The following is a 14,826-nucleotide window of genomic DNA, read 5'->3' on the forward strand; positions in this document are numbered from 1 at the left end:
ATGCTGTGGCAGGTGTCCTACCTATAAAGTAGATGAAGATGGGGAACAGATGTTAGCTCAGGGCCAGTCTTCCTCAGAAAATAGAGGAGGACTGGGACAGATGATAGCTCAGGGCTAATCTTCCTCAAAAAATAAAAAAAGAAAAAAGTATATACAATTTTAGGGGCTGGGCAGGTGGTGCAGCATTTAAGTTCACCTGCTCAGCTTTGGCGGCCCAGCGTTTTGGATCCTGGGTGTGGAATTAGCCACCACTTATCAAGCCATGCTCTGGCAGGCACCCCACATAGAAAATAGAGGAAGAAGGGCACAGATGTTATCTCAGGGCCAATCATCCTCAGCTAAAAAAAGAGGAAGATTGGTAGCTGATGTTAGCGCAGGGCTAATCTTCCTCAAAAAAAAGGTATACAATTTTATAAAGATAGGTGGGCTATAGCATGGGAACTAAAAGCAAGAAGCAAGACATTTAGATGTCATGAGTAATGACACTTGTATTCATAGTGTCTTGCTCTCTGTGTAATATATGGCCATTCTTAGAATAGGATGGGGCTACTCAGAGACTCAGAATATTCATTCCTACTACTTAACCACAGCTGCCTTTTCAACTTATGGACTTTACAATACCTTTCGAGGAATGGTTTCAGCCACAGCAGGACATAGTTAGTGACAGGCACTTTGGGAAAAAGTAGTCTCTGAAGAGATCCTAAGTGTGTGAAAAGATAGAACCCACTTATGGATTGGTGGGAAAGACAGTAGTCTGGTTCGCTCCAAACCTCACTGACTGGCTAATTCAGAGCAGCTTTATATCAGCTGGATCACAGGCCCTTCAAAACTCTGGGGCTAATTCAGAACTAAACAAGAATTTCTTAAGGTAGTTGTGGGCAGACAATAACTAACTCCCAGGTTGACTCAAAATTTGAACTTAAAAGAGGTTGTGCCGAGCCCCTCTGTTCTCCCAGGAATTCCGCCTGAGAGATCTCATCTCCTACAAAAACACAAAGCTTAGGAAGATGGTAGAATCTTCTTTGACCTATGAAGACAAAGCACATGCCTCTGAGCTCATGGATTGCTTAGGGGCATCAAGAGATGAATAGGATAAGTTAGGGTTAAAGGTAGACGGTTTAGACTATATGTCCTCCCTCTTAGAGGTAACAGAGGATAACACTAAATTTTAAAGTCAAATGAGGCTATTGAGGAGCCCAAGGAGAGGAAAAAAGCTTTTCAACCTCCTTAGTATTAGTGTTCTCTTCTTTCCCTGCACAGGTCATCCCTGAACAAACCTTACGATGGAGTCCATGGAACGACTAAATCAGTCCCAAGTGTCAGAATTCATTTTGCTGGGACTGACCAACTCCCAGGATCTCCAGTTTCTTCTCTTTGCACTCTTCTCAGTTATCTATGTGGCCACAGTTTCTGGTAACCTTTTCATTGTGGTCACAGTGTTTTACATCCCAAACCTGAACACCTCCATGTACTTTCTCCTTGGGAACCTCTCCTTTGTGGCTATGACCCTTGCATCCTTTGCCATCCTTAAGATGATTGTGAACCTGCTAAAAAAGCAGAAGACCATTTCCTTTGCTGGATGCTTCACACAGATCTTTCTCCTTCACTTATTGGGTGGAGTTGAAATGGTACTTTTGGTCACCATGGCATATGACATATTTGTGGTTATTTCTAAGCCCACACACTACATGTCCATCATGAACAAGAAGGTGTGTATTTTTCTAGTACTGACCTCATGGTTCTTAAGTTTCCTTCATCCAGAGCTTCAGATGCCATTTGTTATGAACCTGCCATTCTGTGGTCCCAATGTAGTAGACAGCATTTTCTGTGATCTCCCTCTGGTCACTAAGCTTTCCCGTGTAGATGCCTACATTGTACAGTCATTGTTACCAACAGTGGGATGATCTCTCCAAGCTGTTTCAGTATTTTGCTTATCTCCTACAGTCTGATACTCATAACCATCAGGAGTCACTCTTCTACTGGGCAGTCCAAAGCTCGTGCCACTTTGACTGCTCACATCACAGTGGTGATATTTTTCTTTGGTCCATGCATCCTCATCTATATCTGGCCTTTCAGCAAACACTCTGTGGATAAGTTCCTTCCTATATTTTACACCATCTTCACCCCTATCTTGAACCCGTTTGTCTACACTCTGTGAAACAAAGAAAGGAAAACAGCCATGAAGAAACTATGGAATGCTTCTGTGAGTTCTAGAGATGATAGTTGGATTAAAAATGTAATTTAGATAGAAATAGGATTTTTTTAATGATTTTAAAAGTTTTCTTTTAAAAAATATTATTTATCCATACAGAGTAGGTCTAGTAAAACACAGCAAAATTATAAAAATCAGACATTCAATGATATTTCCAATATATACCAACAAACAAGCAGATAAACGATTTTAGATTTTTAAATGATGCTCACAGAATTATAAAGATTCGACTAAAACCTCACCTGTATTTAAGAAGAACAGGTAAATATATGCTTTATCAAACTATTAAAAATGATATTCATTGAAAGGGAAAATAAAGTTAATCCTCAGAATATTTACCACATTTTTCTGTAATGAGAATGATTTAGCACTTATTGTGGGCCCAAGGATGGTTCTGTCTTCTTAGCAATATTAATGTCTGGGTTAGGACTCACGTATGGTGCCTCCTAAGAAAACAGTAACTCTGAGTTTCAGTATCTACCTACACTATCAAAATATACTCTTTTTTCTTGTTGCCTCCAAAATGAGAGTTTTGGTAGATGCCTTGAAGCCTGCCAATATTATGAAATCTTACTCTCATCTTCCTACCCCAAAATTTATCAATTTCAGAAACTATGTTCCTCACTCCAACAATAAAGTTACAAAATTCAGAAAGACATTGATCTTTTCCTTAAGAGTAATTTGAATTTAAAATGTTTTATAATAAATTACATTATGCATGTTATATTTGTCTATGGAATTAACGTAATAACATTTAGATACCATCACGTCACTACTAATTTCCATTAATAAAACACAATTCAGTGGAGTTTCTATAGCTGTGAATTTGAGTAGATTCATTCACAACTTGTCATTTAGCCCTCTCTGTAACATACGGCATTGATATGTGAAATAATAATCAGCAGCTATATAAAGTTGTATTTTTTCTTTTCAACAAGTCTAATTCTGGCCAAAGTGAAGTCCTGACAACAAAAGATCATTAGTACATTTCTTGGAGATTATTTCTATACTTTTACATACCATTTGACCACAATCACAAAACTAGAATTTAATGACGATGAAATATGTTGAAATCTAAGGGAAGAAATTTCAGGTATCAGCAGCAACTGTGGGTACAGAGACAAAAGGGAGTAGGAAAATAATCCTGTGTAATCACTCAATGAAAGCACTCTGAATAACACAACAAGTAAATGTTTTGTTTAAAGAATAGCAAAGTTGAGAACAAAACTCAACTTTTATAATAGATAACTCTATTATCCCATGATCAAGCTATCTCAGAATGCATTTCTGATAAATTTACAATTCCTTAGGAATTATTTTCTTATGTTCTATTGAAAAAGAATAAAGTGTTCCCATTCTAGAGATCAACTCAAAAGTTTGTGAACATGAACAATAGCTGAAACAGAAGAAGCATAACAAGCAAGCACACACATTTATTCTAATAAATTCTCACATCTCAATGCCCCCACTATGATGCTCCTGGTCAAAAGATAACTACACTAAAAAATAGCCAGGGAGCTGTAACAGGAGATTTTCTGTGTCGGCCAGAGCAAATATTAGAGGGTAGGAAAGCCATGACATTTGAAGAACTCTCTTGTGTCCCACAACAGTCAGAATTCTATTTGACACATCCATGACATATACTCTTATCCACAGACAGAGAAGGAAGCACTGGGATAGCTTTATACATAGACCACATACAAAAGTACACATATCTGATGATGTTCAATAGCGCTCAGAAGAGTCCTTTACCAAAAATCTTCGCTCAGTATAATTTGCCACGTGATTTGAAATTCTACTGCTTTTTGTGATTCTTTTACTTATAAGAATACTATCATTTTACGAACTGTAACATATTTGCTTGTTTTCAGTTATTCATCTCATGCTCTGAGTGAGTTTATTAACTCTTGTCTTCTATGACAATCAACTGAGATCAAAGCCCTGGGGAAATGATATCCTGATTAGTGTCAAGACTAAGAATAGATAGAGAAAAAACTAGAGAAAGGGAAAATGGCCTGAGAGAGACACAAATTTTACAGAGTTTCAAATTTTTTTAGACATGCTTTGATTGTACTGCAATGAGACCTAAGAGCATTGTTGAACAGGACAAAACAACTTTGAAGAAAATTCTATTTGTGTAACTGGAAAATAGGTCTGACTATAAGACACTGCAACTGGAGATTTTAGGTTCTAGCTGGAGTCTCAGAATCTGCAGGCACTGCTATCCAGTGCAATCACATTCTAAAAGGAACCAATTATCATCTCTATTCCACGCAAAGGCTTTGCAAATGTTCATAGAAGCTCAATTTATAGTCACCAACACGTGAAACAACCAAGATGGATAGGCAAATTGTGATCTAGCCATACGCTGAACAATACTAAGGAATAAACTAGAGGGAAGACATCTAGAATGGCTGTATGAGAAGTTTGGAAAATCATCTCCAAAATCATTGAAGACAAAAAAATAAACCTTTTAAAATCTCTGGAAAATGATCAGAGGGCATACAACCATTGAGAAATAGTTATTCCAGAAAATCTACTGGATTTTGATAAGAATAGGGGAAGTCTGTGACATTTAAACCAGAGTCTGCTCCTATTTCTCTCAGCTCTGTGTTGTGAAAGTTCCTTACTGTTCAGACGGAACATTTCCTAAGGACAGGCAACTCCTATTGACCCTCGAAGTTCCAAACCTGACATAAAGAGTTTCTATTCCAGGGGAACCAACTCAGGCCTTAATAACTGGTGGCTCCCATCTCACCTCTTAGCTCTGGCTCCATGTTATGGAGGTCTGCCCAGGGTCAGTGTGACAGACAGGAGGGCTTGGAAGCTCCAAGGCCTGACTGGGAAAGCTGACTCTTTGGAGAACAACATGGAAAACCCATGTCCAGGGCCTATTTTTAAACAAACATAATTACAGTGAGAACATCACTAACAACCTTACCAAAAAAAAGTGTTATAAAGGAATATCATGAAAATCATATGCCAAGAAATTAGATAACTTACGTGGCATGGACACACCTAAATCTATACCAGAAACAATAGAAAAATCTGAAGAGACATATAAGAAATAAAGAGAGTAAACCAGTAATTTTAAAACTTGCCCAAAAAAAGACAGTACATGGGCTGGTCCAGTGCTTAAGTAGCTGGGTTTGTGTGTTCTACTTTAGCAGCCTGGGGTTCGCAGGTCAGATCCTGTGCACAGACCTAGCACCACTTGCCAAGCCACGCTGTGGCGGCATCCCACATAAAGGAGAGGAAGATTGGCACAGTTGTTAGCTCAGGGCCAATTTTCCTCACACATATAAAAAAAGACCTCAAAACAAAACAAACGAAAAAACAGCCTAGGCCCTGATGGCTTCACTGGTGAATTCTACCAAATATTCAAGAAGAAATAATACCAATCTTTTGCAAACTCCTTCAAAAAGTTGAGGAGGAAGGGATACTTCCCAACTCATTCTATGTGAACAATTTTACCCTGAAACCAAAGCCAGAAAGAGACAGCATAAAATAAGAAAACTACAAACAAATACCCCTCATGGATATAGACCCAATTATATACTACATACCAGAAACACACTTTAAATATAAAGACACAAATAAGTTAAAAATGAAAGGCTTAAGGAGAAGAATGAAGTTCAATGACTGATATTACTCAGTTTCAAGACTATAAAGCTACAATAATCAAGACAGTGTGGTATTGACAAAAGAATATATATCAATGGAACAGACTAGAAGGCCCAGAAATAGACTGACATAAATATAGGCAACTGATTTTTGACAAAGGAGCAAAGGCAATACAATGGAGCAAAAGTAATCTTTTTAACAAATGGTGTTGCAACAACTAAACATCATATGCAAAAAAAAAAAAATGAATCTAAACGTAGAACTTACATTCTTCACAAAAACTCATTCAAAAGGATCACAGAATTTATGTAAAATGCAAAACTATAAATATCCTAGAATATAACACAGGAGAAAATCTAGATGATCTTAAATACAGAAATGAGCTTTTAAATACACCACCAAAGGCATGATCTGTGAAAGAAATCATAAGGGGCCGGCCTAGTGGCTCAGTGGTTAAGTTCACATGTTCCGCTTCTCGGCGGCCCGGGGATCACCACTTCAGATCCTGGGTGTGGACATGGCACCACTTGGCAAAAGCCATGCTGTGGTAGGCATCCCAAGTATAAAGTAGAGGAAGACGGGCATGGATGTTAGCTCAGGCAAGTCTTCCTCAGCAAAAAGAGGAGGATTGGCAGCAGTTAGCTCAGGGAGAATCTTCCTAAAACAAAACAAAACAAAACAAATTATTGATAAGCTGGACTTCATGAAAATTAAAAACTTTTGCTCTGCAAAAGACAATATCAAGGAATGAAAAGACAAGCCACATTGGGAGAAAATAGTTGCCAAAGGCCTATCCAATAATGGACTGTTATCCGGTAAACTCAAAGAACTCTTAAAACTCAACAGAAAGAAAAGAAGCTTATTAAAAACTGGGCAAAGGACTGGGACAAAAACCTCACTAAAGAATATGTACAGATGGTACATAAGCATATGAAAAGATGTTCAACGTCATAAAACATTAAGTAATTGAAATTAAAACAACAATGAGTTTCCACCATTCATCTATTAGAATGACTAACTCCAAAATATTGATGACATCAAATGAGGGCAATGATGTGGAGCAACAGGAACTCTCACTCATTGCTGATGAGAATGAAAATGGAACAGCCACTTTGGAAGACAGTTTGATAGTTTCTTACAAAACTAAACAAACTCTCACTACATAATTTAGCAACCATACTCTTTGGTATTTACTCAAATGCATTGAAAACTTATGTGCACACAAAAGCTTGCACACAGATGTTTACAGTAGCTTTATTCATAATTGCCAAAACTTAGAAGCAACCAAGATGTCCTTCAGTAGGTGAATGGATAAGTAAAGTGTGATACATCCAGACAATGAAATATTATGCAGTGCTAAAAAAAAAAAAAAGCTATGAAGCCATGAAAGGGCATGGAGAAAACTTAAATACAAATTACTAAGTGAAAAAAGCCAATCTGGAAAGGTTGCATACTGTATGATTCCAGCTATATGACATTCTGGAAAAATCAAAAATATGGTCAGTAAAAAGATCAAAGTTTGCCAGGGTTATGGAGAGGGGAAAATAAATAGAGCACAGAGGCCTTAGGGCATTGAAACTATTTTGTATGATACTATAATGCTGGATGCATGTCATTGTATATTTGTCAAAATTTGTGGAATGTAGAACACCAAGAGTGAACCCTAATGTAAACGATGGACTTTGATAATGATGTGTCAATGCAGGTTCACTGATGATAACAAAGGTTCCCCTACTGTGTGACATAGCAATTTAATTACTTATGTCCCTTTCTCAATATGAAATGGCATTATTTATCCCTGGTAATATTCTTTGCTCTGAAATATATTTTGTCTGATATTAAAATAGCCACTGAAGATTTCTTTTGATTTGTTTTAGTATGATACATGTTTTTCCAATCTTTTTTTTAATTAAATAAATAGACTTTATTTTTTAGAACAGTTTTACGTTCACAGTAAAATTGACTGCAATGTACAGGAAATTCCCAAATACCTCCCTCTCCCCCACACCAACATGTAACATTGGATCATAGTCCATTATTGGATAGGCCTTTGGCAAATATTTTCTCCCAATGTGGCTTGTCTTTTCATTCCTTGACATTTGCAGATCACTTTGACCAAAAATATCAGAATACTCATTCTTTTGAAATGCACACAGAATATTTACCAAGTTAGGCCATATTCTGGGCCATAAAATAAGTCTCAATAAATTTTAAAGCGTTCACTTCATACAGAGATTTTGATGCGAATGTTCATAGCAACATTATTTATGATAGCCAAAAACTGGAAAAAATTCAAATGTCCCTCAGCAGATGAATTGATTATAAACTATGACATATACATACAGTGAAATATGATTCAGCAAAAAGAAAGAATGCACTATTGATAGACATTCCTACATATTTATCAAAGTGTGCTTAATGAAAGAAGTTAGATGAAAAAATGTAGATACTATATGATTCAGCTTATATAAAACTCCAGAAAATTTAAACTAATGTATACTAATAGCAGATTAGCAGTCCTCTGGGGAGGGAGCATGTGTGGGAGGACAGTTAAGGGGGATTATCAAGGAACACAAGGAAACTGTTGGGGGCTGATGGATATGTTCACATTCACTGTCTTCATTATGATGACATTTTCACGGTTGAATACATATGTCAAAATTTATCAAATTGTACGCTTTAAATATGTGCTGTTTGTTATATGTTAATCACACCACAAGAAAGATATTTTAAAAATCTAAGAGGTCAAAATAAATTAATTTTAAACTAACATCGATATCCTTTTAAAAAAATCTGTCAGTCTCAAGTAATCATAGATAATAGTGAAACAGATCAGTCAGCTGAGAAAGATTGACTGCTTATTTAGATACCATTAGGCATGCAGTAGGGCACTCCATCCACATCAGGGTTTTCTGTTGGTTGCCATATATCACACTGTTCAGGATATGTTTTCTCGTGGAACTGGAACTAAAACCTTAGTTGAATTTGATGATATAGATCCACAGCCCTGTGGCCGAGTGGTTAAGTTCATGTGCTCTGTTTCAGCAGCCCAGGATTTCGGTGGTTTGGATCCTGGACACAGACATGGCACTGCTTGTCAGGCCACATTGACGTGGCGTCCCGCATAGCACAACCAGAAGGACCTACAAGTAGAATATACAACTATGTACTGGGAGGCAGTAGGGAGAAGAAAAAAAGGAACATAGAAAAATTTCACCCAAGGGGTTCCTTCTGGTGGTGAATATATGTTGGGCTGAGAGAAAGCTCTTCCACAGATACTGTCTCCCTTCAACCATGATGTCATCTCAAGCGTACATCATAGAGAAGAGGGAAAATAATCTAATCTTAGAGAAAATGTGTGTTTAGTAAGTTATCTTGTCTTCTCTATGACTCTCTCTTCTTTAAAATAATTTTTTAAATATTTCTATATATCTGTTTCATGAATGCCCACTTGCTTGGAGCAGGTATGACTTGTTTACCTCTGACCTTTAAAGAAGACTCTTCACAGGTTTTCTCCTCCTATTCTATTCCTCTTGGAATTTCTGTGTTCTCTTTAACAGTGGTGTACAGGTCACCATAATTCAGTGCCTCAGTGATGTGCTCAGGTCCACTTTGGGAGACCATAGTTCTTTGACAGATACTTGATATTAGCAACTTCTACCTATCCTGTCTCAAATGGTCCTTGACAATTAAGAAGATAAAGCTTTTCATATCAGATAGAGTACTGTTTGCTAAGATAACTTTTAACACAGAAATAGAAGTAAAAAGTGTTATTTAAAAAAAGTAAGAAGTGACATAAAACTCAATTACTATAGAAATAGGATTAAAGGTGGTAATCTGAGAAAAAAGGACGGCAGCTCTAGCCAGTGACAGGAACTAGGACTACCTCCCTCAGCGCCTCACCCAGTGTGTATCTCAGGCAATCGATGAAATTCTCTGAATCCAAGTTTCTCCTTGTAAAAATATAAATGTTGAAAATCTCACAGTTCTAGGATTATTATTATTAAGAAATCTTAATGGAAGGACATTGCATCTAGAAGGGGGTGAAAAATGTGTAGTTATGTTTTAATACTCCTAAAAGAGTAACTCAATTTGTCTCCTTTCCCTAGTTTTTCATGTTCACTAATCCCAAAGTTATCATTACCTCCCTGAGTTACAGGTAAGAATTCCAAAGCTGATTTAATAGAATGTGCTATTGCCTCATGTGCATCCTCTTAAAATATGAATAACCCCTCTTGGACAAAAGCAGAAGTGAAAGATGAAAAAGTTGTTAAGCTACTAGAAAGCAAGCAGCATGTCTGGTACTTCTTTTGAATCTGTACATCCTATAGACTTGCTAAGTACGTGCTTGTTAACTTAGACAAAATATAAGAAGCAAGTATTTTAAAGAATGGTGATTATATGTATTTTGCTTGCAGAACGTAATTGGCTATTCACTAAGATTGTTTCCATTAAGCTTTGGAAACTGTACTGCTTTATGCTGCATTTTAATGAATAAAGAAGGAAAATAACTAATATTTATTAAACACGCGCACTTAGTACCAGAAAAGTTTAAGTGCTTTCTGTGTATTATCTGACTAGTCTTCACAACAGATCTATGAGATTGAATGCTCTATTTTTACTGAAAATGACAGAAATGAGAGAAAATGAAGACAGAAATAGGTTTAGCTCAAGGTCACAAGTTCAACAAGAAATATACTTAGATTTCAGACCAGACCTGACAAATTAAAAAGTCCATGGTTATTCTACTAATTTTCCTAAATATTGGATTAACATTCATAAGCAATATAATTAATCCACCATAATCATAATATTTTATGAAGTATTATTTCATAAGTATTTTATGAAATGTCAATTTCAAAACTGATTAAAAATTGTATTTTTTTTAAAGATTGGCACCTGAGCTAACAACTGTTGCCAATCTTCTTTTCTTTTTCTTTTCCTACTTCTTCTTCTGATCTCCAAAGCCCCCCAGTATATAGTTGTGTATTCTAGTTGTGAGTGCCTCTGGTTGTGCTATATGGGACGCCACCTCAGCATGGCCTGATGAGCAGTGCCATTTCCACTCCTGGGATCTGAATCAGTGAAATCCTGGGCCGCCGAAGCAGAGCGCTTGAACCCAGTCACTTGGCCACGGGGTTGGCGCCAAAAAACAGTATGATTTCTTACTGGTAAATTGTTGTCTAGCAGTGTACATATTCATCTTTTAGTAAATTCCTATCTCAAACACAGTTGAAATTGTGCTTTTGCTTTTAGCTATCTTCTGTGTTCTTTATTTCAACAGATACAGAATTAATTATTCAAAGCTAACCCTGGAAAGGTTTGTCTTACAAAAATTAAGTTTCAAGGTAAAAGTCAAATTGTTCAAGTTTCTCAGAGGACATAATTCTATCGGGTGTAATATCAGGATATTTTCTTTAGAAAGTAAGCAGTCTCTATTATGGAGGATATGTTTATTTGTAAGTTGTAAAAGTATTGCCACATATCCCCTTTTCCACAGCAAATGTGTGCTTTACCTAATTTCCTCAGGAATATCTTCTTTCTTTCCATTCTTAGTCTATGCTGCTGAGTTCTCAGAAGAAGGAAAGGAGAAACTAGTGCTTATGATGAGTAACAGTTTTCATTGTTCACCTGCTCTCCTTGGCACCACCCTTATTATTTCAAAGGGTAAAAGAAGGTGAGACACTCAAAAAGTAAAACAAAACTGAGGGAAAGAAATAATAAACAAAGAAGAGAGATATGCAATTATCTTTCTGCCATTCGACTTGAGAAGAATTCTCATTTACTTAAAGATGAGTATAAAAAATATCATTAGCATATACAAAGGTAAATCATTGGTGATCTCTGAAGATTTAACTTCATGCTCACTCAAAAATAAATGTTTTTCTACCTTTTACTGCAACTTTTCAAAAGCTAGGTATTTCCTAAAAAACACTGATACAATTGAAAGTAAATATTTTCTATAGATAAGCTTGAGTTGTAAGGAGCTTCTGTTTAGAGTTCAATTTAGAATCTGAGTTTCAATTACCTTCCACTTTGATCAATCCGTTTCTCACATAGTTCTCCACTGACATTTTTTCTAATATATTTAGTTTACTAAATGAATTCTGTTTAACTGTGATCTTACTGTTAAATTATGTGTTTGGTTTTGCACCAAATTATCACGCCAAGGTATTTATTATGTTGCCTTCTAAATAGCTTCTCTCTTAAAATTTGTCCCAGCATACATTTCAGAGTAATAAGCCAAAAATTTAGCTTTATGATGATTTATAGAAGATGTTCAACTGAGGATTGAAGGAATCATTATTTAAAATACAGAGACACTGTAATTTTATACCATGTTATTTGCTGTGGATTTCAATATCCGTTTGCCATCCTCTTCCCAAGTAGATGACTTAAATTTTAGTTATTTAGCGCAATGGTTGTTGGTGCTGCCCCACTCAGATTCTTTTTTACTGGAGTGGCGGAGGGAAGCAAGTTTCCAGGTGAAACCACAATCTTCTTTTTAGCCTTGCCTTTTGCTGTCCTGCTTCCTTCACTCCTTTCTTGTGAAAATATCCTCTCAGTTACTCATTTACATAAGAATCTTGAGCCCAGACTGTCCTTCTTGGAAAGCCAATCTTAGGCATTTAGATTCTCTTTGGGGCATAATATCAAGACTATTTTGCCAAGATTTGTCTTCCCAGTTATACTTTTCTCTTTCATGTATAGATGCTAATTTTCAATGAAATTTCAATGAAATAGTATTTTAACCAAATTCTAAAACTTAAGTACTCTTTTCCATCCCACTAACTGACAGTCTATCCTTCTCTCTAGGTTATTTTAGAGGACACACTGAATAAAATAAAATGGATAAAGGAAATCTGACTGTATTTCAGAATTTGTGCTTCTGGGACTTTGCCACTCGAGGAATATGCAGGTCTTGTTCTTACTGATATTTTTTGTTTTACCTGATCATCATATCTGGAAGTATTGTCATCACGATCTTAACCATCACTCACCCCCATCTCCATTCCCCCATGTGCTTCTTATTGACCAAGCTGTCCTTTATTGATATATGGCTTTCTTCAGTTACCATGAAACTGGCTCAATACAATGTTGACGTAAGGGAAGCCATATTGTCCAAAAAGGACCATATTGTAACTTTGAATGACCTCTGACTAACTAACCCAGATGGATCTGCACCCTCCAGGAGATCCACCTGTTCTGTAGATTTTATGTCCCCTGCTTGTGTATATATCTCCTAGCAACAATAAGATGATAATTTCATTCTTTTGAATTCCTTGGGAATATGATGACCCCCAAACGGAGAGTCTGTACTGATAGCCATCATCAATGAAAACTGAAAGATCTAGTGTGGTGACTCAACTCCCAGTCTGTAATACCAGAAGATCAATATTTCTAACCCCCTCCCCTATAACCCACCGGCCTCTATAAGGACTTCAAGATTCTGTGCCCCCTTAAGGTGGTTCTTTTGAACATTTGTTAGCCATCTTCCATCTTGCTAGCAAGCTGTAATAAAATGCCCTTTCTCTGTCACCATCTTGCCTTTTGACAATTGGCTTTTGTCTTGTGGCGAGCAGATGGTGCGCTTTGTGTGGTAGCAACCACTCCTAAAACGATTACAGACTTTCTCAGGGAGAGCAAGAATACTTCCTTTAGAGGCTGTATGTACCAGATTCTCTTCATGAATTTTGTTGGAGGGAGTGAGATGGTGCTATTGATGGTAATGACCTGTGACTTCTATGTGGCCGTCAGCAAGCCACTCCACTATTCAAGCATTATGAGCCTGCAAAAATACTTTGGGCTGGTGGTGACTTCCTGAACCATTGGCTTTGTGCATGCCATGAGTCAAATAGTTGCAATTGTGCAATTGCCCTTCTTTGGCCGCAGGGAAATTGACAGCTTCTTCTGTGATATATCACTGGTAACCAAGCTTGCCTGCATAGATTCCTATAACTTGGGCATATTAGAGAATACTGATAGTGGGATTCTGGCCATGACCTGCTTTGTACTGTTGGTGATATCCTACCCATACATTCTTCTCACTCTCTGCCAAAGCTCTAAAACAGGAGCATATAAGGCCCTCTTCACCTGTATTGCCCACATCACAATGGTGTTCTCTTCTTTGGGTCTTGTATCTTCATCTATGTGTGGCCACTCAGCGTCACCTGGATGGATAACATTTTGCTGTGGTTTACTCTATTACTACACCTCTCCTAAATCCAGCCATTTATACCTTGAGAAATAAAGAGATTAAAAATGCAATGAAGAGATTCAGAAGCTACTACATGCATCCCGAGGGAAATATCTAATGCCCCGAAATCTCACTGTAAGCACTTCAAATTGATGTTGTAAAACAGGTTGAAAATTCTAGGTATTGTCAGGGATCAGAATTGGCCACCCCAAAATGTGTGTCTTTTGGCATTAGGTTTATTTTGGGCTGTTTACTTTTAGGAAACTGTGGACAAGGGAGAAGCTCTGAAAAGTAGAAGCTAATCTTTGTGAGAGACATTTACATTGTAAGAGAAATTTCCATTTGTAAAGTGGTCTCCCTCTTTGTACCAGGAAGGAGGGGTAAATGACCTTATCTCTAAAAACTGTTACCTATGCTGAAGGCAAGTATTTAAATCTGCATAATAACATTACTTTTGTTTACTTTGCTTTTCTGGTAATCTCCCATAACTGACCCCCAACATCTTCCTTTGTCTTTAGCTGAAGAGGATATTTAAACTGGCAGCTTGGCCATTTTGGTGAGTTGCTCAGCATTCCTGGGTTTCTTCTATGTATATGTTATTAAACTTGTTTGATTTTTATACTGTTATTCTGTCTCATGCCAATTTAATTTGTAGCCCAGCCAGAAGGACATAGAATGGATATAGGAACTCTCTTCCTCCTCTACAGTTTGGTAACTTAGACAGGATAAAATTTCACTGGCTGGACACTGCTCGCTCCTGGACTCCAGCAGCTGAGAGATCCTGGACCTCTGA

The 14,826-nt window shown here is 37.1% G+C and overlaps 2 pseudogenes; both read left to right on the forward strand.

Moving 5' to 3' along the window:
• Positions 1-1,283: 1,283 nt before the first annotated feature.
• LOC124235102 (olfactory receptor 4K17-like) lies at positions 1,284-2,245 on the forward strand (annotated as a pseudogene).
• A 10,439-nt stretch (positions 2,246-12,684) lies between these two features.
• On the forward strand, positions 12,685-14,151 carry LOC124235103 (olfactory receptor 4K14-like; annotated as a pseudogene).
• The last annotated feature ends 675 nt before the right edge of the window (positions 14,152-14,826 follow it).

The sequence above is a fragment of the Equus quagga genome, chromosome 2 (assembly GCF_021613505.1).
Source record: "Equus quagga isolate Etosha38 chromosome 2, UCLA_HA_Equagga_1.0, whole genome shotgun sequence".
Lineage (NCBI taxonomy): Eukaryota > Metazoa > Chordata > Mammalia > Perissodactyla > Equidae > Equus > Equus quagga.